The sequence below is a fragment of the Pan troglodytes genome, chromosome 17, assembly GCF_028858775.2.
Source record: "Pan troglodytes isolate AG18354 chromosome 17, NHGRI_mPanTro3-v2.0_pri, whole genome shotgun sequence".
NCBI lineage: Eukaryota > Metazoa > Chordata > Mammalia > Primates > Hominidae > Pan > Pan troglodytes.
This window is the reverse complement of record NC_072415.2, coordinates 26,889,779-26,914,576: the sequence shown is the minus strand read 5'-3', so window position 1 is coordinate 26,914,576 and position 24,798 is coordinate 26,889,779. Positions and strand designations below refer to the sequence as shown.

Sequence of the window (24,798 nt, the reverse complement as noted above, 5' to 3'; positions counted from 1 at the left end):
CTAAATAATCAGAGTTTTAGTTTTAAATCTCATAGAGAATAAATGAGATGAATTCTTTGCATATTTTCAAACCTCGGAGTTCCAGGAAAATATGACAACTAGAAACAAAGGAAAAGAAAATAAAACAATTTCGTCCCAGTATTCTTATTGAAGCCATTAGGATCAATTTTGTAGCACTACTAATAAAAAGCTCTCCAAAGAAAGAGAGCTTTGGTAATGAACCTTTGTACTTTAACTCAAATACACTGTCAAAAGCGATTTTACAACAAATGTGAGTGCTACAAATTACAGCAAATATATAATAGAAATGTGTGGGACATGAGAGAGAAATGTTGGCCTCATCAAGAAGTACATCTTCTAGAAAATCTAAAAAATAAAGAGAAACAAAGAAGATAAACATCTTGCCCCATATCAGACTGCAAAATAGTAATACAGTTTTACTCTTAGTTTTTAATCAATTAATTCTCAAAACAGGTACTAAATTTAGAACGAAGGATATGTTATTACTAAATCATATTAGAGATATCTTGACATTAATATTAACATTAAAAATATGGAAGCAAAAGGGTTTTTTCCCCCTAATTGAACTGAAATCCACTTTAATATCAACTGGGATTCAAGAGTAAAATATAAGCCCCTGCCCTAGTTCTGAGGTCCCCATAGGAGCCCTGCATCCTGGGCCTATGAGGTCTGCTTCCACCCTTGTCTCTGGGCTAGGTATGCATTCATTTCCAGAAGTGGGAAATGCTGGAATACAGATTTAAGGCCTAATCAAGCATTGAGACAGCTGGAACCACCTTCCAGTTTCACATCTGTCCCCCTCTAGCACCCCGCATCTATTCCAGGTTATTGCAACCAAAGAACAGCTCCCTCTGCCCGCCTTCTTTCGGTAGCTACAGCGTAACCCCAAGGTCGCTTTTCTCCACCCAGCTTTTTCAGTCTGTAGCATTGACCTAGAGAATGAACCAGACTCTGGCCTCTGGCAAGAACTTTGCAGTAAATTGTTGACCAGTTTGTGATGGTAGTTTCTATTATTTCTTTTCAGAGGTAGGAGTTCTTTTCATGCTAACTGCTTTCCATTAGTTTAGAATTAAGTCCTGTAAATCAGTGGCTTAACATTTTTTTTGACTGCTACCGATAGTAACAAATTTTACATCCTGACCAGTATATGTACAGGGAAATACATACATAAGACATTTATAAAATGTATGCTAACATATATATGACATAATATCACATATGTGTGCATGTATACCTGAAACATGTTTTGTAAATAAGTCCAATGTATTTTGCCTATTCTATTCTTTTGTTTTTTCTAAAAAAGTATTGGTATGTGTAATTGACTGGTATGATGCACCCCCAAGTGTTTGCAAGACTGCATTTTATATTGTTCCAAGACTTAACCTTTAAGACTCTTTTGTCCATCTATCCTCTGGTAAGCTAAGCTGTGCTAAGGATGACATAGAGAAATATCAGTGTATCCAAAAAGAATTCCTGGCTGATGGTTTTGAAGAGTCACAGGGCTATAGGTTTAGAAAATCTTGTTCTCTAAATAGCAATAAAAATTAAACCTGGCAAATTCTTAAGTATCTTTCATTAAGCAATCCATGGAGTTTTATATTAATAAGCATAATAATTTTCATGACAGCCTTAGTGAATATTGAGGGACAAGAAAAACTCAAAACCAGGGTTTTATGCAACTGTAAAGTGCTGGTCCAGTTGAGTAAAGGAGGATCCTTTGAATTAACTAAGGGAAGACTCTTTACTTGGGTTCTCATCAGGAGACCATGAATAGCTTTGGTCATTTAACAGTGTCCAACTAACAAGATAACAATCCTGTAATGTGGAAGGTTTCAGTTTTCAAGGATATAACTAAAGAAGTGTTTTCAATTAAAATATTACAGTTTACCTTGTTTTAAAATTTTTTATGAGTTTATAAACTATATAATACCTCTTATAAAAAATACAACACCTCAAGGCCTGTATAAAAAAAAATTATATCGCTAGGCCGGGCATGGTGGCTCATGCCTGTTATCCCAGCATTTCTGGAGGCCAAGGTTGGAGGATCACTTGAAGCCCGGAGTTCGAGACCAGCCTGGGCAACATGGCAAAATTCCGTCTTTATTTAAAAATAATTTTAAAAAATTATATCTATCTATATCAGTTTATATATAACTCTCCCTAGTCCTCTGGTTGATTCATTCTGTCTTTTCTGTCTTCAGTTATTTATACTCAAACATGTTTCCCTGGTGTGTTTGAGGCAGTTGAGTCACACACACACACTCTGTCTCTCTCTCTCTCTCTTTCTTTCTTTCTCATAGTTTTAGAATTATACAGTGTTTGGGATATAGATAAGTAGATCTGTGGGAACCTGATTATTAAGTGACTAGATTCAGTCCCTGGCATCAGATAGTCCTAACTAATCTATTTTTTAAGAAGCAAGTATTGAGCACCACTGTCCACGTAGGAACTTTGTTATGTTGAGCTCTCAGCTTTCCTGAGACTCCTGTGACACCATCACAGCAACATGACACCTCAGGGAGGGAGGTTTGGGCAAATCACACTGGCTCCCCCTGCCCTGGCCAGCAACACTGAGAGGCAGATGGACGGGAAGGTCCCTATCCCTAGCCTGAAGCCAAAAGACTTTGTTTTCTGTTCCCCAATCTGTGTTTAGAGACCCAAAGAATAAGCCCGTAGGACAGAGGACTTTTATTCTAAAAGAGGCTCTATTCTACATTAATTAGGCTTCAGACTCCAAAAGGATAACAAGCGTGAGCTCAAGTAAGCAAAGCCTTTTTGCTGCAGGGTGTTGTGTCTAATAGCTAATTTAAAAATATCAACAAATCGCTGTCCAAAGAAACTTAATTCTGGGACTATTAAGGTATCATCATCTGGCTGTTTTTATTCAAGTTGAGTAATCCAATATTTATTGAATACTTACAATGTACAAAATAATTTCCTAGATTCTATAAGGAACACAGAAACTAAGATGGTCCTACCTTCAGGCTGCTGCTATCTAATTAGAAAAAAACCATTTTCAGTAAAAGAGAATAGTCAGAATAGCCATAGCCAAAAAAAAAAAAAAAAAAAAAAAAGTCAATACATTTGCTTTTAATCAGGTTGTAAGATTTATTTGGAGCCAATAACAAATAATAAGCTACTGGTCATTTCCGTCCTGGAAGCTGCAATTCATCTCAGTTTGTATGAACTCCGTCACCTTTGTGCTCCTGTTACTCCTGGTTTGGGACTCAATTTCACTTTAGGAGGGGAGTGGTGGAGTATATGGTTCCTGCTCGGGCTTTAGGAGCCAGGGACTTCCCTATTTCACCTGTGGTTCCTGTGTGAGCATCCCCTAGGGAACATGCTGGAAGGATTCTAACTCGACTACATTTCTTCTGCCAGTGTCGTTGGCAGGCCAACTGAGAGTCTTTTCCAAGTTGCCTGCCAATTTTTTTCCCTCAATTTTAGAGAATTTTATTCTTTCTGAAACCTGACAAACTAGATCTAGGCTAGAAAGTTCCGGGGAAGGCCCAGGGCTCGGGATCCATGTTAACCAGCTGAGGGTTCACAAGGAAAACATAAGAGAAGATAATACTGTAGAGTCATGCACAGTTGAACAATGAGGATATGTTCTGAGACATGTGCTGCTGTTGTCCTTGTGTGAATGTACAGTGGACTTAGATGGACCTAGATGGCATAGCCTACCACACTCTCAGGCTACATGCTAGAGCCCATCGCTCCTAGGCTACAAATCTGCACAGCATGTGGCTGTCCTGAATACTGTAGGCAATTGTAACACCGTGGGAAGTATTTGTGTATCTAACCTATCTAAACATAGAAAAGGCACAGTAAAGACACTTCTTATTTTTTTTTTTTTTTGAGACGGAGTCTCACTCTGTCGCCAGGCTGGAGTGCGGTGGCGCAATCTCGGCTCACTGCAACCTCCGCCTCCTGGGTTCAAGTGATTCCCCTGCCTCAGCCTCCCGAGTAGCTGGGACTACAGGTGCCCACCACGACACCTGGCTAATTTTTTTGTATTTTAGTAGAGACTGGGTTTCACCATGTTGGCCAGGATAGTCTCAATCTCCTGATCTTGAAAACACATTATTATAATCTTATGGGACCACCGTCCTACAGGCAATTCATCCGTGACCTAAATGTAGTTGTATTGCATGTGTGACTGTATTAAGATCTTTTAATTCAGGGCTTTTAAATATTTTCAAAAGAACTTTTAACTTCCTAAGAGAAGCTTCAGATTTCAATAGTTCTTCACACAAAAAGATCTCACTTTCTGAGGAGAGAAAAAGTCCAGCTTTTCCATGAGTATATCATGGGTTTGCTTCACTCTCAGCATGGCCACTGTTTGCTTTTCTTTTTTACTGGACTAATTGCCCTGGTGTTCCTGCTTTGGTTAAAAGTGAAACATAAAGAACTTATTATTAATCAGGTAAATGGGAGTATGACACTGAAAACATTCAATGTCAAAAGACCTAACATAAAAAAGAGGTTTTAGGTGATTGAAACAGGGAAGAGGACAGTGTAAGATTCATACTGATGAGTAGTATTTTACAATTTATAAATAAAAAATATAAAAGCAATACATAGCATGGAATATTATTCAGTCTTACATAGGTAAGAAATCCTGTCATACATGGATAAACCTTGAGGACATAAAAAATAAAAATAAATCAGTCTCAAAAAGGCAAATCCTGTATGATTCTACTTATATGAGGTAACTAAAGTAGTCAAATTCGTAGACACAGAAAGTGGAATGGTGATTGCCAGGTGCTGGGCAAGGGGAAATAAATGGGGAGTTGTTATTTAATGGGTACAGAGTTTCAGTTTTGCAAGATGAAGATTTCTGGAGATCTGTTGCACCACAATGTGAAGGTACTTAACACTGTTGAACTGTACACTCAAAGAAAGTAAGGATGGTTACTTTTATGTGTTTTTTAGTTACAATTAAAAATAAAAATTATATATATAAATACATACACAAAACAAACACTTCATACAACTCACTAACAAAACAAACATCCCCATCAAAAATGGGCAAGGAAATTGAATGGACCTTTCTCCAAACAGGATATGCAAGTGGCCCATCAATACATGAAAAGATGTTCAACATCACTAATCATTAGGGCAATGCAAATCAAAACCACAGTGAGATACCGCTTCACACCTGTTAGGATGGTTATGATTGAAAGAAACAGAAAGTGAGTGTTGGCAAAGATGTGGAGAAATTGGAACCCTTGAACGCAGTAACTGTGGAAAATGGCTTGGTGGTTGTTAAAAAAATTAAACACAGAATTCCCGTATGATCCAGCAATCCCACTATGGGTATATACTGAAAAAAAAGGAAACTAGGGACTCAGACAGATATTGGTACACCCATGCTCACGGCAGCATTATTTACAATAGCCAAAAAGTGAAGCAACCCAAGTGCCCTAAGAAGAATGAATGGATACAAAATGTGATGTACATATAGAATAGAATATTATTTAGCCTTAAAAAGCCAGGAAATTCTGACACATCCTACAACATGGATGAACCTCAAAGACATTGTGCAAAGTGAAATAAGCCAGTCACAAAAACACAAATATTGTATAATTTAATTTACATGAGGTACCTAGAGAAATCAAATTCATAGATTCAGAAAGTAGAATAGTGGTTACCATGGCCTGGGGGAGAGGGAATGGGAAGTCAGTGTTTAAGGGGTACAGAGTTTCCACTTGGGAAGATGAACAGGTTCTGGAGATGGATGGTGGTGACGGTTGTACAACAATGTGAAATACTTAATGCCACTAAACTGTACACTTAAAAAGTGGTTAAGGCTGAGGGCAGTGGCTCATGCCTGTAATCCCAGCACTTTGAGAGGCTGAGGCGGTTGGATCACCTAAGGTCGGGAGTTTGAGACCAGCCTGACCAACATGGAGAAACCCGTCTCTACTAAAAATACAATAATAATAATAATAATAATAATAATAATAATAATGATAATTAGCCAGGTGTGGTGGTGCATTCCTGTAATCCCAGCTCCTTGGGAGGCTGAGGAAGGAGAATCGCTTGAACCCGGGAGGCAGAGGTTGCACTGCACTCCAGCCTGGGCAACAAGAGCAAAACTCCGTCTCAAAAAAAAGTGGTTAAAAGGGTGAATTTTATGTTATACATATTACCATAATAACAACTGCATTAAGGAAAATATAGAGAATAGAAAAAATGAAATAAACATCACCCATAATTCTCAGCACCCTAGCTTACCACTGCTATGTTTTCTTCTGGTGTTCTCTGTTCCCTGCATATTTTTATATAGTATTAATTTTCTTCATGTTACTGGGCAGTCTTTGTAATTTTTAAATCTATACCTATGTCAAGAGAAAATTACTCTGTTCATTTCTTTTTGATTTGGAAAATAATTTGAGGTTAAATTATTTGTACTTATAACTTTGTACTTATGACTTTTTACATTATTTTCTTAGGAGAATGTCCTGTAATGAAATCATGGAGTTAAAGGCATGAATCTATTTTTTAGCATTTAATATACAAGACAAATTGATTTTCAAAAACTCTGTATTAAATTATAACATTATCAGCAAGTTATAAAGGTACTATTCTCATCATGCCCTCATCAAAGATTAGGTCATATCATTTTTTAAATCTGTTAATTTAATAGAAAAAATATATCTCATGATTTAGATTTGCATTTCTCTTAGATTACAGGTAAGGTTAAATTGTTAACAGGTTTCAATACGATTCTTTAGTAGCTATACAATCTCTTTAAAAAATTGTCTTGACAGCATTTCTGCTGATTTGTTAACAGCTTTGATTGATTCTTCTCATTTTATTTATTTATTTTTATTCATTTTTAAGACAGAGTCTCACTCTGTCGCCCAGGCTAGAGTGCAGTGGTGCCATCTCGGCTCACTGCAACCTCTGCCTCCCAGGCTCAAGCAATTCTGCCTCAGTCTCCCAAGTAGCTGGGACCACAGGCATGTGCCACCACTCCCAGCTAATTTTTATATTTTTAGTAGAGACGGGGTTTTCCCATGTTGCCCAGGCTGGTATCGAACTCCTGAGCTCCAGTGATCTGCCTGCCTTGGCCTCTCAAAGTGCTGGGATTACAGGTGTGAGTCACTTCACCTGGCCTTATTATTTTTAAACTGTACTAAAATGCTGAAATGTTAGTTAATGAATTATGTTTATTCTGTTTTTTTTTTTTGTTTGCTGAGTACAGGGGACTTTATTGATGTACACAATGAGGTAGGGCTCCCCTAGGTCTCACCCTCTTCAGGAGGTCTGCATGGAAACTGTGAGGAGGGGAGAGTCTCAGTGTTGTGGGGGACTGAGTGCGGCAGGGATTCCCCCTCTCTCTTCCTCTTGTGCTCTCGCTGGGGCTGGTGTCCAGCTAGCTGCTACTCTTTGGAGGCCATGTGGACCATAAGGTCTACTACCCTGTTGCTGTAGCCAAATTCATTCTCATACCAGGAAATAAGCTTGACAAAGTGCTTGTTGAGGGCAATGCCCACCCCAGCTTTGAAGGTGGAAGAGTGGGTGATGCTGTTAAAGTCAGAGGCGACAACCTGGTGCTCAGTGTAGCCCAGGATGCCCTCAAGGGTCCCCTCTGATGCCTGCTTCACCACCTTCCTGATGTCATCATATCTGGCAGGTCAGGTCCATGACCAACACGTTGGTGGTGGAGACAAGGAAGGCCATGCCGGTAAGCTTTCTATTCAGCTCCAGGATGACTTTGCCTACAGCCTTGGTAGCACCAGTAGATGCAGGGATGATGTTCTGGAGAGCCCCGTGGCTGTCATGCCAGTTTCTTGGAGGGGCCATCCACAGTTTTCTGGGTGGCAGTAATGGCGTGGACCATGGCCATGAGTCCTTCCACGATTCCAAAGTTGTCATGGATGACCTTGGCTGGTGGGGGGCAAAGCACTTGGTGGCACAGGAGGCGTTGCTGATGATCTTGAGGCTGTTTTCATACTTCTCATCGTTCATGCCCATCAGCAGAGGGGGCAGAGATGATGACCCTTTTGGTACCCCCTGCAAGTGAGCCCCAGCCTTCTTCATGGTCATGAAGACACCAGTGGACTCCACAGTGTACTCAGTGCCAGCATCATCGCATTTAATTTTGGTGGGATCTCGCCTTGGATGATGAGTGATGCAGTTTCCATTGATGACAAGCTTCCCATTCTCAGTCTTGATAGTGCTGTGGAATTAGCCATGGGTGGAATCATACTGGGACATGCAGACCATGTCGTTGAGGTCAATGAACGGGTAACCGATGGTGACAATATCCACTTTACCAGAGTGAAAAGCAGTCCCGGTGACCAGGTGCCCAATACGATCAAGTTCGTTTACTCCGGCCTTCACCTTCACCATGGTGTCTCAGGGACATGGCTGGTTCTGCATAAGAATATGTAGCTGTCTGTCAAATGTGAGGAGCAGAGAGCCTGATTCTTACTTTTATGGTTTCTTCTATTGTTCCAAAGCTCTTCCCACTCTAGAACTTTCGAAGGCGATTCAATTTTCCCCCTAGTTTTTTTATGGGTTGATGTTGCACACTTTACTTCTTCCACTTGGAATTTACTATGTTGTATAGGACAGATCTTGATGGACAGAGGCAGAGGAAGGGGAACAGTATTAGTGAGGTTTTAGAGGAAGAATTAAATGAAGAGTATGTGGAAAGTGTACGTATGTAAATCCACCTCTCTGGTGAAATGACCACATTGAGTAATAAAGACATACCTATCTGTCCATCAACAGATAAATGAATAAATAAAATGTGGTATATATAAACAATGGAACACTACAAAGCCATAAAAAGAAGAAAATGCTGTCATTTGCACAACATGGATGAACTTGGATGACATTATGCTAAATGAAATAAGCCACGCACAGCAAAACCATTATGGTCATGCACCACATAATAATGTTTCGGTCAACCACAGGCTGCACTGCATGTACAGTGGCAGTCCCATAAGACTATAAAGCCCTATTTTTACCATTTTTTTCTATGTTTAGATGCACAAATATTTACCGTGGTGTTACACCTGCCTACAGTCTTCAGCACAGTACCATGTGTACAGGTTTGCAGCCTAGTAGCAATGTGCTATACCATATAGTCTAGTTGTGGGGTAGGCTCTACCATCTAGGGTTGCACTCTATAATGTTCACTCAGTGTTTTCGCCTAATGATGCATTTCTCAGAATGTACTCCCATGATTAAGTGACACATGACTGTACTGTATTAACTCGTGGATTTTTGAAAAGCGTATCTCTTAGAAAGAAAAAGTAGAAATTTGGTTATCTGAGGTGAGGCTAGAGAGGAGACGAAGAGATGGGGAAAGAAAAGATGTTGGTAAAAGTGTACAAAGTTTCAGTTGGACTATTACACTGCAACTGTTATCCTGCATGGTAACCACAGTTAAGCATAATGTTTATTTCAATATTGCTAAAATACATTTTTAATGTTCTTACCACAAAAAATGATAAATTGGGAGATGACAGGTATGTTAATTAGCTTGATCGAATCCTTCTATAATGTATACATAGATCAAAACATCACACTGTACCCCACAAATACACACAATTATTATTTGTCAATTAAAAGTAAAAATATAGCTGGGCGTGGTGGCTCACGCCTGTAATCCCAGCACTTTGGGAAGCTGAGGCAGGTGGATCACTTGAGGTCAGGAGTTCGAGACCAGCCTGGCCAACATGGTGAAACTCCATCTCTACTAAAAATACAAAAATTAGCCAGGCATGGTGGCAGGCGCCTGTAATCCCAGCTACTTGGGAGGTTGAGACAGGAGAATCGCTTTTACGCGGGAGGTGGTTGTTACAGTAAGCCAAGATAGTGCCATTGCGCTCCAGCCTGAGTGACAAAGCGAGACTTCATCTCAAAAAATAAATAAATAAATAAATAAACAAAAAAAGTAAAAAGTAAAAAACAAAAAAAGATAATGGGAGATAGAGATGGTGAGGAAGGAGAAGAGGAGAGGCTGCAGGGGTCTGATCTCAGGCATCGTGGCCTATCTGGAGGCAGAACCTACGGCCTCAAGTGAGTCTTGGCTGGGTGGAGGTGGCAGGACCTGGGAGGAGCAGCCCAGTTCCTAACTGGAGCATAGAGGAAGACGGCTCTGCCACAGGAGAGACACCAGACTTTGCAGCTGCACTTGATGAGCAGGAGCAGAAAGTGCTTAGGGCATTATAATAATTTGTGTCCAAAATGAAGTGGGATATTCATCTTTACCCATAGTAATTTTGTTCAATGTGATTTAAATGTGTTTGCAAAAGGAATGGCATCTCCTAATTCCTAGCTGAATACCAGAGCTTTGCTTAGATGTACAGGTGTTTCTGCCACATAGCTTTCCTACTCCTTTCCGGAAAGGAAAAAAACCAAAACGCTCAGCAATTTTCACTGCACTATTCTCTCTCTGGGGTCCCGATAGTTTGTCCATATGCTTATTACTGACCATTTTTGCAGGTCGCTTTTTACAAATTTATTTATTTTTTGAATTGAAAAAAAATAAATATTGTATATATTTGTGGTATACAACATGATGTTTTGAAACATGTATACACGTATCATATATTCATATACATATATCAAGCTAATTAACATATTTATTACCTTATAGATTTGCCATTTATTTGCGGTGAGAATACTTAAAATTCTACTCTTGTAGCAATTTTCAAGTATACAATGCATCTTTATTAACTATAGTCACCATCTTGTTCAATAGATCTCTTGGACTTATGCCCTAAGGTCACTTTTTAAAGACAAGATCTAGTTCTTTTTCATATAGATTCTCATTTTTAAAGAATGCATGGTTAGCAAATACATTGGAAAGAGTGGAACTTCAAAATGCGAGAGAATTTAAAAAGTAGGATTGTTTGTCTCCAAAGGCCTGTATTTTCATACGGGCAGAATGCTGGATATTTGCCCCCATCAGACAAAAGGGTATTTTATTGATGAGAACACTCAGTTTTCCTCTGCACTTGCTCCACTGTCACCTTTTGTGATTTGATTCAAAGCTAGCAAGGAAAAGGACACACTTCAGTATAACTCAGCACAGGGAGAAGTGACTAAAGATTTGTGTGCCCACATGTGAAGTAGGAGTATCTTCTGATGCTGCACTCTTGAGGCTTCTGTCCTCATCCCGACCCATGAGGATTCAGACCTGGCGGAGACCACAGCTCCTGCTAGGGCCATACATGTAGGAGGCAGGGCTGTGAGGTGAGGGAGTTAAAAGGTTGCAAAAAGATTTAAGGATCTTAGAGGGAGGGAAGGAAGAGCAGAGTTTCTGGGGAATGTTCTCTGCCCAACGCAAAGGGATGGCAGGTGATGCCCCAGAAGGCTCTATAGCTAAGAACAGGGCACTGGGGACAATCAAGAGAAAGAGTAGACTAGGTGAGAAAAACTCTCACTAAATCTCCAATGCCCTTCAGATTCTGCATGGCTTGGGACAAAACGCTTGAGATTGAAATAAAGGACTGATTGACTATTTTCAGGGTGTCCCAGGATGGCCTAAACTGGATAATAGAGAATTTATGGTATACTGTACCATCTATATGTATATGAAACATAGTGGTGGATTCTCTTTCACAGGAATTTCCTCAATCATCCTAATCTAGTGATTCTTCCCTCCTCTGATCTCCTACAACACATACTTTTCATTGCTAATGTCTTATGACAACTCTTCTGTAGTTATCTTGACTACTTTTTATATTATATTATTGGTTACTATTTAACTTTCTTTTCCTGATGGGTAAAAGTAAAATGCATTTTCTAATAAAAAATAATGCACAGAGAGTCTATCTGGTCAGAAATAATAGGAAGAAGAAAAAAAGAGGCTCTTGGGGCAGATAAAATAAAATAAAAGATCTTCATGGAATGGAAACACTTCTGAAACTTCTCCAGTTTGTAGTCTTTTGAAAGAAAAAAATCAGAAAATCCTAAGTCAAAGCATACAGGATCTTAACCATTTTTCACTGTGATTTTCACCTTGCTTTTCAGGATGCAGGTTTTGTTGTCATTAAAATGTTTATCTCTAAAAGTCACACTGTCTCCATGTCATGTACATATCTCAGCTACTTTGGCACACTTATACATGGACGTGTGCCTTCTTCAGATCACCTTTGACTCAATACACATACTGTGCTCCATGACACGGAATTGACAAGATACAATGTGAATGATTAACTTTGCAATTAATATTTTCTATATTATTTTCTATAATATAGAAAATGCATTTGCTTTTGGAGCAGGACAGACAGACTTGTGATTTGGTGCTGGTAATTAACTTCTCTGAACATCAATGGGGGTACCTCTCAGAGACGTGGTGAGGTTTCCATGGGATAGCCTGTGATAAGTTCTTATTATCTACATGCCTGACACATGGTAAGCCCTTAAGACATTCATTCCATTTATAGCCCTTCTTCTCCTCATCATTAAGTCTTTTCTCTCCAGCTGGTTTGGAAGCTCAGTGATGGCAAGAAGCCCATTTTGTACTGGTTGGTATATTCTACAACATTCTAGCACCGTGAGTCGCAGACTTAGGTAATTAATAATTACTTACAAATTTGAATTGAGAATGTGATGGAATGGTGAAAAATCAAAACATGAACCATCATTGCTTATATATCTTATGAAATTTGTTTTGAATTTTTTTCTTAAGTGTCATTTTCTATAATTACTAAAACCTTCATATGATGACTAAAGAGTAAAGTGGTTTCACTATTGCTTGTATCTGAGGAATTATAATAACATATCAGGAACAAAGGTTCCCAAAAAACTTGCTTATAGAAAATATTAGATGTATACTTATTAGAGGGTTCTTTTGGGCGGTTCTTCAGAGTCAAAGGAATATAGAAAATATTTATTTTTTAGATTTATTTTTCCTTATTTGAAATTTCAAAGCAAAATTATATGCACATTTGTTTCTTATTCATTAATTCAGTATTTGTAAGAATGTAAGCGTTATCCATCAGGAAAAAGAAAAAGGTACCTTGAATTAATAATGATAATTATAGTGATTGCCATTACTTAATTATGCCAGGTACTTATATAATCTCAAAACAGTGCTATAAGGACAAATTTATTTGTATGTTCTAACAGGACCCTAAATTCAACATTCCCCAAATAAAGCTCATTTGCCTGATGTACTCACTATGTGTCAGTATCTGCTTTTAACAGAGGAAGCAGCTAAACCTCCAAGGATCTGTGGCTTGCCAGCTCACACTAGTTGTTGGGGGTGCCAAGAATCTATTTTCCATGAAGTTATGTACAAAATGAGCCATCTCAAGTACCACCGCTACCTGAGACATCATTAGGTTAAAAAAATGCTTTATGTTCTCTATCAAAACCGAATGCAAGATTAAACCTGTAAAAGAACAAACTGAACAAAGAATGATTAATACCATAATGTAAGATTATGGCATTCCTCATACCCCACCCTCCTTCCAAGAACAAACAAATCTAAATTACCCCTGTTTAAAAAAGACTCTCCTATTATGAAAGAAGCACTTGTAAAACTTGCCAGAATGGGAAAATAAATCATCAGCCCATTCTAACGTCTACTGCATTGTTTAAAGAGATAACAGAATCAGCAGGACCATTGCAGCTAGGCAGGTTCTTAGACAACACCCCTATAATGACTGAGTTACCACTGAAATGCTCCCCGGGAACATGAAACTGCAACTTGTGGTAGAGGTTTCTTTCCCAACAAAAGACAGGCACAGAGAGCCTATCTGGTCAGAAATAATGGGAAGAAGAAAAAAAGAGGCTCTTGGGGACAGATAAAAGAAAATAAAAGATCCTCACGGAATGGAAAAGCTTCTGAAACTTCTCCAATTTGCAGTCTTTTGAAAGAGAAAAAAATAATCAGAAAATCCTAAGACAAAGCACACAGGATCTTAATCATTTTTCTTAATCTGCCTACGCCTTGATCTCGGACTTCAGCCTCCAGAACTGTCAGGACATCAATTTCTGTTGTTTCAGCTGCCAGTCTGTGGTCCCTTCTCATGGTGACCTAAGAAAACCAAAATCCCTTGTGAGGGCAGATCCCTTCAATGGTCTCCCCTGACTCAGGATGGCTTCAGTCTCTACAATGTCTCAGAGGTCATATCACTTCAATTACCCCAAGTCTGCCCTGTGCTAGATCATTCAAATGGAAATCCCAAGTCTGCACTGACTAAGTCTCAGTTGCACATTTTTGGCTGCCTTGAGACTGTTTCACTTGTCTGTTCTGACAGCACTCTAAGCTCCAGGTGTCTAAAATAATTCCTCCTCTGATGAGACTGATGTACTCCTCTCACATTCACCCTGTCACCCAGGCTGGCGACTCTAAAGCCATCTTTAATGTTCTTTCCCAATGCTTCTCACAGCCAAGCAGTCATCCCCTTTCCTTGCCATTCCTTCATTTTCACTTCTTTGGCATTTTCTCTGCCTCGACCTTGGTTGATGCCTATTTATGTTAGGCCAGTCCACAATCAACTCCTAATTGAATCCCCTGCCCCTAGTCCTACCTTGTTGCATGCATGTCTCACCAGCCCAGGTTCATCTTTCTCCTGTTAATCCATCTCGGTGTTTGGGTCTTTCTTTTGCCCACAGAGCTCAGCCGGTTCTGAAGGCCCTGGCATATTTGATTCCTGACCAATCTTCACCATTGTCCCCTGCCCAATCTTCACCATTGTCCCCTGCCCATGTCCTCCATTCAGACAGGTTTATTGACCCATCCCAACCATGCCTTGTATTCACTCAGTGAGGAGCTATGTCTTATTTCCACCCTCATTGTTTTTGCTCAAGCCATTGTCCCTTCTTGGAAATCACTTGCATTTATCTAATCCTAACCCATTCTTTAAAGGTAATTTCACATCTCATGACTGTGTGAACCCTTATTCAAAGATACCAGCCACATGCATCTGCCTCCTTGAGTTCCTCTGACATATCCTGGTCCCCTTTCTACCTTGATTAGCAAGAACCTCTGAGCCACGTGATCCCCAGTGTCATACTGTCTCCCTCTCTTCCTGATGTGATTTATGTTATTGCTTTCAGTTTCATTTTAAAGTCTTTTTGTAAAACATACTTTTTCAACAAGAGGACTCAAATGCTCCAGGCCTGGCTCATACTAAGCTCTAAAAAAATATTGGCTATTAAGTTACAAGCAAATAAAAAGTTAAGCTAATTACAGCTCATGGCACTCCTGTGGTTGTCAATTTTGAATCTCACTTTTCATTATTAGCTATATTTTTTGGGCAGATGATATAACTTTCTGATCAGACTTTACTTCTTAAAGCCTGGGCCTTTGACTTACTTTTTTTTTTTTTTTAACATAGAACAAAATAAATACTCTATAAGTGTTCTCTGTTCAATGAAGAGATATATACTTCCTAGGAAGACTAACATATGTTTTAATAGATGCATTGATAAACCTGAAGGACGGGCTTACTGTTCAGTAGTGCTTTGTTCATAAATGTAGAAACATCTGCTTTGGGGTTATAGGGAAACTTCTTTCTTTTAAATTTGTACAGGATTGAAAAATAGTTGCGCTCTATAAATACCCCAGTATGAGTCATTTGCTTAACTAAACAGCTGCTTACTCATTAGCCAAATGCACTTCATTTTAAGGCATACACTTAAATGAATTTTCTCCCATGCCTCTCTCCCTCCCCCAAGAGCCAGAAAAGTGATGTGCAAATACTTTTCTGGAATACAAAAGAGATACAGATCTGCCTTTGACATGGGGAATCTAAACTCCATGATGTAGCGGAAAGTCATCCTAGCGCAAATTCATAAGCTGTCTGTATATGCTTTGCTTGTTCTTATAACAACACAGTCCCTCATTTTCTATTCCCATCTCTCCCCACACACCTCTGGAACATCCTCCCTCTTCCCATTCAAATCCAACATACCAATTCTCCCACTGGGGCACCCGGCAGGGCTTTGTTCTTTTTTTTCCTTCTGTCACCATCGCCCGTTTCTTATGTAGGTGGATAGTCTGCGTCAAGACTGCTGGTAGAAGCCATTTATTTTAATAAGTGTAAGCAAATGACAAGTATTCTTACAAATCCTTTTGTTAAGATGGAAACACAGATCAGCTTCTACAATTAGTGGCGATCAGCTTCTACAATTAGTGGCATTCAGCTATCATTTTCTATCCTTCAACTTATTTTGAAGGATAAATACAAAGCAACCACTCGCATCTTTTTAAAATTTTATTTTGATTTAACTTTTTTTTTTTTTTTTAAAGATGGGGTCTTGCCATGTTGCTCAGGCTGGTCTCGAACTTCTGGCCTCAAGCAATCTTCTAGCCTCAGTCTTCCAAATATGTGGGATTCCAAGTGTGTACTACCATGCTCGGCTTCATGCTTTTATTTTCTTTAAAAATGGTCAATATCACCATGAGTTCCTTCTTTTGGAAGCCAGTAAATGTCTAAATGTTTTGGAAGAGTCCAGAGGAGAACTTTGATTTCTAGAAAGACCAAATGAGAAGGAACAGATACAGTCTCCAGAGTTCCAATTATAGTGTAGCTATTCTCAGCAGGATTCCAATCCAACGTGGATTTTTTTCTAGCCTGCGGAGGACATCTTCAAACGCCCAGGGCTGACATTTAGCTGTTACCCATCTGGTATGATTGTACCTTGTTAAAATCACTTTTATACCAGTTGGTAATTACCTATTGTCCTGAGCCCCCCGGATACTGGACCCTTCAATGGTGACACCCTGCCTCCCACAAAAATGTCCTATGATTTAGCAACTAAAAAGTTAATGCTTGACACAGGATGAGGCTCTGACTACGCAGAGCCATTTTGATTGGACACTGGTTAAATATCTTGAATATCACCCTGCAAATAGCGCTTGTTTCCAGGTATGTTAGGTATTAATTATTTTCTGGAAAACAATCTGACTGTGCTAGCTTTGAGAATGAGAGCATTTACCTCCCTAGGTTTATTTACCTCCCTAGGGTTTATTTTCCTCATCTGTCAAATGGTAGAGTGCCTTGGCTTAGTGTTCAGACTGGGTTCCAAAGTTGCCTCAAGGGGAGATTGCTAATAGATAGAAATCTGGCCCCACTTCCTGCAGAGCAGCTCCTCTTCCAGGCCTACTCACTGGGGTCCCCATTTCCTCGATTGTTTGGAGAAAGGATTTTGAAAACTGAATTTTGCTACTAAAAAAAAGTTTGGAAAAAAGAAAACCACTGGCTTCAATGGGCGCTAATCTTTCATCCTATTTAAAAATTCTAAAATTCAATTATAACTGCAATTAACAAAAAGAATGGCATCTGTCTACCAAAAGCAAATAGCTACATTGGGTCTACTCGGTACCAGGCATCATTCCAAGTGCTTTGCGTATTCGCACTCACTTCACCCACAGAACTATGCCTATGTTATAATTATTTTTAGTTATTAAAGTCTAAAAAGTGTATGTTCAGAGATATTTATTTTCACTTTTATAATTTTCTTAGATACATTTGAGGTTATAATTTATTCAAAGCTAACATTCCTACAATGACTATTTAATGAAATGTAATCATGATATTGTCTTTCTTATATGCTCCAATTACAGATTTCTATGCATATTTTAAAGAGCGTTTTGTCTTTAACTTTTGGATTTCATCTTGAAATCATTAGACTAACAGTATGTGCTATACTTCATAAATTATACATTAGACTATGTATGTACTTTATCTGTGGCTTATACCAGTGGTGCCCAACCTTTTTGGCACCAGGGACTGGTTTCATGGAAGACAATTTTTCTATGGACCAGGGCGGGGGATGGTTTCGGGATGATTCAAGCCCATTACATTTATTGTGCACTTTATTTCTATTATTACCTTGTAATATGTAGTGGAATAATTATACAACTCGCCATAAGGTAGAATCAATGGGAGCCCTGAGTTTGTTTTCCTGCAACTAGATGGTCCCATCTGGGGGTGATGGGAGACAGTGATATAAGTGTTGCTTATGTCCACTTCACTCTGTAATCTCATTTTGGTTGCTGTCACTGCAATCTCAGGATATTCCACCTTGACTTTAACCCAGAACCTATGGGGATTTGAAGTTCTCTCAAACATACATTTCAGGACACTAGATGCAGCTATACAATTGAAGTACATCAACTCACTTGCCACTATAAAGTCTACCACCAGAGGCAGCTTAATTGTCACTTGCCGCTCACTGACAGGATTTTGATATGCGTCTGTAAGCAATTGACTTATGGTCTCTGCACAGTTAAACCTCTCTGCTAATGTTAATCTGTATTTGCAGCCACTCCCCAGTGATTGCATCACTGCCTCAGCTCCACCTTGGATCATCAGGCATTAGATTCTCATAAGGAGCGGGCAACCTAGATCCCTTGCATGCACAGTTCACAATAGGGTTGGCGCTCCCATGACAATTTAATGCTGCTGCTGATCTGACAGGAAGTGGAGCTCAGGCAGTAATGCAAATGATGGGGAGCGGCTGTAAATAGAGATGAAGCTTCCACTCACCTGCGGTGCAGCCCGGTTCCTAACAGGCCACGGACCCGTACTGCAGGATGTCTGAAAGATGCATTGTGCACTGTACAAGTACCAGTCTGTGGCCTGGGGGCTGGGGACCCCTAGCTTATAATGTTTGTTTCTTCACTTTCAACCAAACCTGGAAATCAGTTTTTAATGCCAGTCCGCGGCTGTGGCGCCGGGTAGCTGTAAATGTGCTCAGACATTTCCTGAGCTCCAGCTCCTGACTGCCGTAGCTTAACTGGGATAAACAGCTGAATGCAAATCTGAGCATGAATTCCTCGTCACTGTCCTTTTCCAGAACATGAGGTTATGGCAGGCATCACAGGCCCGGCTGCTCCCTCCTGCCTCCACTGCTGCACTTCCGAGGCAATGGGTTGCTCGGGACTTTTGCTTCTCCCTCCCAGGACCCGGTCCCTATGCTCCTGGAGGGAAGGGAGTTGCTGGCCATGGTTACCCAGTTCCCTGGAGCAGCCTAACTTGCGTCCTTGCTGGTGGACGTGTTATGCCCAGCTGGGCTCAGGAAGTTTGAAAGATATATGGCGATATATGGTGGGATGGGAGGATGGGATGTGTTTGTACTGGACTTGTTTGTTTTGAGCCCGGGGCTGAGGAATGTGCCCGGCTCCTTTCAGACGGCACTGTCTTTTCTTAGTGAGTCCAGCAGAGTTGGGAAATGGTAACTATATCATGTGAGAAAGTAAAGCTGCATGGGATGAGAAGCAGAAGGTTCTGAGGGTTCCTGTGTTTTAATAAAGTGGCAAAGCACAGGAGAGAGGGATTCCACTAATTCCTGTAGCCTTTACGGGCAGGAACAGAGCTGGTAAGTGGCAGGCTCAGGAGGCTGTGTGTCAATGAAGAGAAGGAAGACTTCCTGTCCACTGAGGTGTCCACACTGAGGCTGTATCCACACAGCCATTGTATGATAACTCGTCAGGGATGACAAATGAATCCAAACAGGATGCGTAGCTTGACCAGATGAGCTTTATTCAGCATTAACCATCCATCCAAGACTTCAACTATTTTGTGTTAATGATCCCCCAAACAAACGTTAACTTGTCAGTCTTGATTTGAAGTTAAAAAACAAAGGACCAAACTAAAGAGCTTCTGCACAGCAAAAGAAACCACCATCAGAGTGAACAGGCAACCTACAGAATGGGAGAAAATTTTTGTAACCTACTCATCTGACAAAGGGCTAATATCCAGAATCTACAATGAACTCAAACAAATTTACAAGAAAAAAACAAACAACCCCATCAAAAAGTGGGTGAAGGATATGAACAGACACTTCTCAAAAGAAGACATTTATGCAGCCAAAAAACACATGAAAAAATGCTCATCATCACTGGCCATCACAGAAATGCAAATCAAAACCACAATGAGATACCATCTCACACCAGTTAGAATGGCGATCATTAAAAAGTCAGGAAACAACAGGTGCTGGAGAGGATGTGGAGAAATAGGAACACTTTTACACTGTTGGTGGGACTGTAAACTAGTTCAACCATTGTGGAAGTTGGTGTGACGATTCCTCAGGGATCTAGAACTAGAAATACCATTTGACCCAGCCATCCCATTACTGGGTATATACCCAAAGGATTATAAATCATGCTGCTATAAAGACACATGCACACGTATGTTTATTGAGGCACTATTCACAATAGCAAAGACTTGGAACCAACCCAAATGTCCAACAATGATAGAATGGATTAAGAAAATGTGGCACATATACACCATGGAATACTATGCAGCCATAAAAAATGATGAGTTCATGTCCTTCGTAGGGACATGGATGAAGCTGGAAACCATCATTCTCAGCAAACTATCGCAAGGACAAAAAAACCAAACACCACATGTTCTCACTCATAGGTGGGAATCGAACAATGAGAACACATGGACACAGGAAGGGGAACATCACACACCGGGAACTGTTGTGGGGTGGGGAAGGGGGGAGGGATAGCATTAGGAGTTATACCTAATGCTAAATGACGAGTTAATGGGTACAACACACCAACATGGCACATGTATACATATGTAACAAACCTGCACGTTGTGCACATGTACCCTAAAACTTAAAGTATAATAATAATAATAAAAAGAAATTACTACTTGTTGAGTTTTGGTTAAGTATTAAAAAAAGAATAACCAGAAATATATGTGCTATTAAATACTCCTCCTTTCTCACATTATATACGTATGTAAAGCCAGATTTGCCTTCTACAGTTTGACCAAGACAACATAGTACATGCAACAGAGTGAATAAAGAGGCAGATATAGGAATTTAGCTGCCTTCTATTAAACCAGTTATTAGTTATAAAAATGTAAAATAAAACCACTCAATTTTTTTTGGCAAAATGGTTATTTTTTTCTAAAATGTATGTTATTTATGTGAAGATTTAATGGAGTTTATTATTAGTTTTCCTTTCCAACTTTTATTTTAGGTTCAAGGGGTACATGAGCAGGTTTGTTACATGAGTAAATTGTGTGTCACAGGGGTTTGGTGTATAGATAATTTTGTCACCCAGGTAATCAGCATAAAACTTTATAGGTAATTTTTCAAAATTTTTAAAAATTTGTTTTAATTTCTAATAAAGTGAATATTAATATAAAAAAACAAAAAACAAAAGACCTCATTTCTTGTATCTCTAAAGCACCAGCCCATTCTGAGATTTTATAGTTTTTTACTGATGTCTTGCTCAGACTTTTTCAATAAATATTGAAATGATTAGAATGAAATAGAATTCTTATATATTTGTATTTACTCATCTCCTCTCTGTATTTCCGGTGGGGGGATAGAGTTCAAGGAAAAGTTTAAGAGACATGGTTGGTTTATTTCAGGAGTCCAAACCTTATGCTAATGAGGAAGCTTTGTCAGGGGAATTTCAGATATTGGCCAGTGGCAGTGGTGGGAACCTTGGGGTTAGCATCCTTGAAATAACACCGCAGAGGTGGTGAGTGGCCAGTGTGCCTGGATGACCCAGATTTGAGTGGGGTCTCTTCTGGAGGCTGACTGCCCAAGCAGCCTGAAGAATCACAGAGATACTTTCTGGTTGGTATTGCCCTTCTCCCTTCTCCCCAGAGCTATGCCTGATTTGGGCTGAGACAGCGGAAAATACACAATGCATGTTTCAGACATTCCTGCTTTAATATGTTAATATCTCGCCCACTCTCCAGACCAGGAATCTCATATCTTGTCTTACTCTTTTCCACACAAAAAGAAAACTGCATTACATATAGAATTTTTCAGTGTAGCTGTTGCTTATCCCATTGTAACTAACCACTTTGACTTATTTTTTTGTGTATATCTTGCCTTGACACGCTTTCTTTATCGAAGACCATGGAAACATGGATTCTTTGTGATATTTTGAAAAATGACAAATTGAAGAGATTTTTATCTCTGGAGACTGAGCTTTTATATCATAAAGTACTTCTCTCCCCTGATGGCTAACCCAATCACATAGTTCCACAATAAACAAGATGAATCTAGATTCATAAGACAGTATGTGCAGAAAAATGCTGTTACTCTTTGTGGCTTCTTTCCCTGTGCCTTGAAAATGTTCATTAAAAATCTCCTACTTAGTTTGCCTCATTATATTGGTTTACTCATATTGGTCCCCTATTTTAATGATTTAAAGCACGTTTGAAAAGATTTCTTGTTTGGAACATCCTTGGCCAGGCCACTACTTTGTAAAGTAGGGAAGTCTGCAGGCCCTAGTTGTTCTTTTGAACTTAGTTCATAAAATGATTTTTAAACACTGATCTATCAGCTTTTCTCTTCTCTTTATCAAAATTAATAATTCACATAAAAGCCACCTATTTAAATGGAGTCTCAGCTGGGTACGGTGGTTTACGCCTGTAATCCCAACACTTTGGGAGGCTGAGGCGGGTGGAATGCTTGAGTCCAGGAGTTCCAGACCAGCCTGAGCAACATGGTGAAATCTGTTTTCTACAAAAATTACAAAAATTAGCCAGGTGTGGTGGTGCACAACTGTAGTCTCAGCTAACGGGGAGGCTAAGGCGGGAGGATCACTTGAGCCTGAGAGGCAGAGGCTGCAGTGAGCCGTGATTATGCCACTGTACTCCAGCCTGGTGACAGAGCCAGACCCTGTCTCTAAATAAATAAATAAATAAATAAATGGAGTTCCATTGTTAGCAACTTACACAACCTGGAAAAATCAACTGATCTATAAATATTGGCATGGATGAGTGCACAAATACTTTCAAAAAGAATTACAATTTCTCTGTAATAACTATCAAGGTTATTTGGCTAATAGGGGGTCCCTGGAAGACCTTTAAGACCTGTCTGTAAAAGAAAAGGAACGCTGGCAATTCACAAGACACCTCAGCAATGTAGCATCTGCTCCTGGGGCAGGTAACAAAATCCAGTTTTAAATTTTGCTCTTAACAGTTAAGGAGATAATCAAGTCAGCTTGGGATTGGGTTGTGCATAGGAAGGCTGCAAAAAGATTACAAAATAGCCTCCCCCTGGCAGAAATGTAAAAAAGCCATTCCATGATTTTTTTTTTCCAGTTCTGCCAACGATTTATCTTCAGAAGACAAGCAGATGAGGAGACAAAACCTACTGATGTGGGTACCCAAGCAGGAACCCCCCTCTTGCACCGGCGACTCACGTGGGAAGAAGGTAGGAAATCAACAGCATAGGGGAAAGAAAAGGAAAAGGAGTTTGGAAACAGGATAAGACAGGCTTCTTTTGAATAATGGAGAGGACTCTTAGAAAAAAGAAAAGAAACAGAATAAATTTTTATTCACTGATTCCATTTCAGCGCAGCAAATTCTCATTGATTTTAATCAATTGCTTTCTTACAGAGTTTTGTCCATATGTATGTGACAAAATCAGCGGTCATTTAATGACAGACTTAGAATGTGTGCTAAGAATGAAACCATTGAGATTTCCTTGTCTTTCCTCCTTTCAGTAAAAATCAGGAAGGGGAGAAAGGGAGGGGGTGAGGGTGGGGCAAGGAGAGCAATATTTTATAAAAGTGACAACGCGTTTTGCATTTGAATTATTATTTATTTTCCCTGATGGAGTTTCAAGCAGGTTATTGCAAGGAAAGGAAAAACTGGAAATTAACCAAACGTGGTCCAGGCTGGGGATGACGAGTTTAGCAGGGGCTTTAATGGGACCTCCTAAGCGATTCAGGAGAGAATGAATCTCTCATAGTTTCCCTTCTCATGGGATCACTGACCAAGCTTCCCCAAATCAGGGTGCAGCAACAAAATCAGGGTGCAGCATCTTTTAAGTGGGCTTAAGACCCACTTAAAAGCTTATCATAGCGAGATGTTGAGAAGATAAAGTTTTAGTTTTTTATAGAGCAGAAAAGATATATGAGATGAGGAATAAAAGGTTCTGTCTAAAAGCCTGACATGTGTAAGACTTTCCCTCCACTGTTGTTTTCCTTTTGGTTTGGTAAGAATGTGGTGAGTGAAGTAAAAAGATAAGGAAAGAAGAACCACAGAGACCCCCTTGAAGCGTAAAACTCTGTTTATTAAGAGTGAGAACGTTCAGTGGCCTGTGACCCTCCCTTTCCTAGGCCACCTTCCCCAGTGCTCGGCTTTTCCCTGCCTGGCACCGGGTGATCCAGGCAAGGCCCTGGCTGGGGTGCCGAGGGTGGGGGAGACAGCTCTGGGTCCTTCTGTGCCATTTCCTTCCTGTGCTGGTGTTTCAGCAGCAATCTGTCCCTCTGCGATGGCAGCCTGTCCACAGCTCTAGTGCCCATCGGCTTGGGGACCCCGTTCCTTCCCTTCATCTGACTCTTCAGGCCTAGAGTGGCGAGGGCTTCCCACTGTGCTTGTCTCTGGGTACCTCGGCCTCTCTGGCTGTATTTTCTTAACCCTGCTCCCTGCTCTATAAACAGACCCTTCTCTAAATTCATCTCAACTCTCTTAATGGGATTCTCTTTCATGGGATTCTGACTGACAGAGTGGGGCTAAAAATATCTCAAACCTGATAGAAGCTGAGAGGAGCTGAAATTTCGAGTTGCAGAAACCTGGATGCTTGCCACTATATAGAGGACAGCAAACCATTTATTATTTATACAATTTCAGGCAAATAGGCTATAGAAATTCCAGGTACAAAAGATCTGAAGAGATGACTAAACACCAACTAGGATTAGTTACATTAATTACGGACTTTTAAAATGACCAGAACCACCTGCTGCTAAATTATAAAGTCCAAAAAGACTTCAAGAGTTGTTCAAAACTAAATAATGTCAACTCTCTAGAATGATTTATTCAAATTTAAGTAGGCCAGACTCACAATTTGGAGCAC

At 39.8% G+C, this 24,798-nt stretch overlaps 1 protein-coding gene, 1 long non-coding RNA gene and 1 pseudogene across 13 annotated transcripts in view; 1 reads left to right on the top strand and 2 right to left on the bottom strand.

The window, feature by feature from the left end:
* The window catches only part of DLGAP1 (DLG associated protein 1), a 964,206-nt gene that overhangs the window by 477,992 nt on the left and 461,416 nt on the right, over positions 1–24,798 (bottom strand). The window lies entirely within an intron of this gene.
* Positions 6,010–7,960, bottom strand: LOC129137852 (glyceraldehyde-3-phosphate dehydrogenase-like; annotated as a pseudogene).
* Positions 20,884–24,798, top strand: part of LOC104003088 (uncharacterized) — a 35,878-nt gene continuing 31,963 nt past the window's right edge. For all 3 annotated transcript variants that reach the window (XR_008540672.2, XR_008540671.2, XR_008540670.2), the window contains exon 1: positions 20,884–23,151. This is a non-coding gene — a long non-coding RNA (uncharacterized LOC104003088). The remainder of the gene's footprint in view (positions 23,152–24,798) is intronic.